The following is a 3,531-nucleotide window of genomic DNA, read 5'->3' as shown; positions in this document are numbered from 1 at the left end:
GTGTGTGTGTGTGTATATATGTGTGTATATATGTGTGTGTGTGTGTATTGGTATATATATATATTTGTGTGTATATATATGATAATAAAAAATAGTTTCAATTGACTTACTAAATACATTTAATAACCAAATTTATGATTATTATTGTATTGTATAATTTATAGTTTGTATACTCATTACAACAACGTTTGTTAGTTCTGAAAGTATTGATAGAGTTTCAATATGCGCCATATATAGTCCTTCATTTTGAAAATAATAATATAGTTTAGTTCATCGGGATCTGTGCTTGTTACTTCTTTGCATTCATATACATCCACACATACATATGAACACTGATACATACACTTGCATAAGAATGTATAAAATACTTTCATGCCTGACGACAATTATGTTGGAATGAAGTAGAATAGGTGTCTGATATATTAGAATATTTGACATCTTGAGACGAGTAACATACCAGTGGAAGTTTTATAATGCGAAATAAGTTGTTTTTTTAAAAATACTAAGGTGAATGGAGTGTGGAAGGTATGCTGAATTATAGAATAATAGCAATAATTTTGCTTATGGGATATGTTTTATAACTCATTTACATGAAGAAGCATAACTTAATTTGGGATAAGTGTATCAAGTTCAACAAATTAATGGACTCTTAAAGAATACAGATGAATTATTGTCACGACAATTGAAACTATCGCATTAGAATGGAATATATTGTCAGTGAAAGCACACACGTTAATATATGTAAACTACTTCAGGGAGTAACATATCTTTGAATATAAATAAAGCGAAATACAGAAAAATAATCGATTGGCGTACTGAAAATTGAAAATATCGAAATGCTTAGATATATACACCGTTTGATTATCCGAGGAAATATAATGGCTAAAAAGTGTCATGGTAAATCAAATGAGGATAAGTGCATAGAAAACATATTAGAAAGATAGATAATTTGAAACTGTCAAGAATATTAGTGAAAGAAGCAAAAGAGAACGTACTAGTTATGGCATATATAAGACATTGTATGTCCTATAATGATATACAAATAAACGGTTTAAAAAAGCATGTATATTAAAGTTTGAATAATGGGGCAAACTATTCTAGAAAATGCGTAAAAATTTGAAAGTTATGATAAACACGTTGTTATCATTTGTTCCCTACGTACGTTTTACAGTTCTGTTTGTTTGCAGCCCATGCATTATATAATACAAATGCAATAGTACACTTAATCACAACCGATTACTAGGGGATAAATCTTTGCATTATGCTACAGAATTTCAAGTTCCTAGTTGAAAACCACATAGAGAAGAAATTATATCATTGTTTCTCGTATATTTGCTCTCTATATAATAGAAAAAGTCATACTTCTCTACGTGTCGGTGGGAAAATCTTCGAAGATATACTTCAGAGTCGCCATAATCTCAGCATTAATGCTGCAGATAGAGCGGCTGGTGTCTAAACATATAAAGTGAACGCAGAACTGAGGATGATGATCTTCGGAGGCCACTAAACGGAAGAGTAACCTATCTAGTTGTACAGCTAATATATCGTATAAATTTGAAAGACATAATGTCAATGTCTAGTGATATTTGAAAATGTAGTCGATGTATAACCTTTAGATATGTGTTCTGTTCTGTTGGCACTCCGTCGCTTACGACGTCGAGGGTTCCAGTTAATCCGATCAACGGAACAGCCTGGTCGTGAAATTAACGTGTACCCTTAACGTAGTTCTCGGGGATATTCAGCGTGACACAGTGTGACAAGGCTGACCTTTTGAATTACAGGCACAACAGAAACAGGAAGTAAGAGTGAGAGAAAGTTGTGATAAAAGAGTACAGCAGGGATCGCCACCATCTTATGCCGGAGCCTCGTGGAATTTTATGTGTTTTCGCTCAATAAACACTCACAACGCCCGGTTTGGGAATCCGCGATCCTATGATCGCGAGTCCGCTGCCCTAACCACTGGACCATTGCACCTCCACTTTTAGATATCTAATAGCATGGGAAAGTTGTTGATCTTCTTTGAGCATTGCCATTTACAATTAATAGGATCGCTATTACCAACTTCAAATTTAGTTATCACCGTTGTTGCCGTTTCATTCATTTAGCGCTAGTACTGTGATTTATCATACGTTGTAGAGACTCCCCATATACAAATCACACAGCATCATTTTCTTTTAATTTCTACTTGTCCTATATGTCACTGTATTGGTCTTATTCTCCAGGATCAATAAAATGTTGTCGTAATTCTGACTGGTCCGACTCTGATCAAAGTAACTGATAGTAGGGATTCCAATTTTACTATATTATTTGTCTGCTTACCAATAAAGCGATTCAATTTTGATAGAAAGAGAAGAAGTTTTGACATTCCCAGAGAAATTTCTTTAAGAAAGTGAAATGCAAAATATCACTGGGGCCAATATGTTGATTTAAATTGTATTTTGAATTCCTTAGATAATTATTATTAGCAAAGGAACCTGCCGTATTTTATTTTATTATTCTTTAAATATTTATAATTCGCCATGCATATATCTTCACGTATAACGGATCATTAAACTTAATGTAAACGTGAATTATGATTTTTAAAAAAAAAACGAATTGAAAAAGACATTAATAAATTTTTAAAATCTTCTCTATCAACACAACTTTTCTCTTGTCAATGAATTGGAGTGGGCGAGATCACGCAGCAACACCTGTGATTATTTATATACATTATATTATCAGGATTAATTTTCACGTACTTACTCAACTGATATGGATAGATATTACATGTCAAGGTTGTCATCAGTGTTATCATTACGTTTAGGTGTCAGATTGAATAAATAAATACGAAATATATACAAAAACTTAAGCATCTTTTGTGAGATCTCCTGCGTATAAATATTAATTCATGTTAAGAGCCAAATATTTGTCACAAAACAACCAAATAATGCAAATTCCTACTGGAAGATAAAAGTTCATTGAAAACACGTTAGCACATACATAAAACAGCGCCTATGGATATATATATATATATATATATATATATATATATATATATATATATGCCTATCTATCTATCCATCTATCAATCTGTCTGTCTATCAATTTATAAGTGGTGTATCTATGAATATATATAGTCTAAATGATTAATACGGAAGACAAAAATGTACTGGAAGCTTTAATTAGGACAACGATCGTTTCTACTTACTTCTACACTGCTCACTTGCGGGTGGAAAACGACGTAATGGAATGAAATGTACCCATTATTGGTGATTAAACTTCCTCAGACCACATAAAGTTTCAGTGTTATAAGATGTAAATTTCGCCCATATGTGTGGCCCGATGACTTTGGTGTCTTATGCGTGTTAGTGGTTCATCAATAGAATAATGAGGAAAGGTTAGTGGTGTATATTTAGGAATGCTCAGAATGGTTTCTGAATTAAAAGGGTTCAAATTTGTGGACTTACGACATTGCAAGATTTTGATACTACACCCTAAAATCTCCTACCTATACATTAAATTTATATACAACTTACTATGGATATATATATA

General features: G+C 32.4%; 1 protein-coding gene across 2 annotated transcripts in view; it reads left to right on the top strand.

Moving 5' to 3' along the window:
* LOC106873251 (gamma-aminobutyric acid receptor alpha-like) overlaps positions 1-3,531 on the top strand; it is a 647,142-nt gene that overhangs the window by 92,751 nt on the left and 550,860 nt on the right. The window lies entirely within an intron of this gene.

This window comes from Octopus bimaculoides, chromosome 9 (genome assembly GCF_001194135.2).
Source record: "Octopus bimaculoides isolate UCB-OBI-ISO-001 chromosome 9, ASM119413v2, whole genome shotgun sequence".
NCBI lineage: Eukaryota > Metazoa > Mollusca > Cephalopoda > Octopoda > Octopodidae > Octopus > Octopus bimaculoides.
This window is presented reverse-complemented; position numbering and strand designations above follow the sequence as displayed.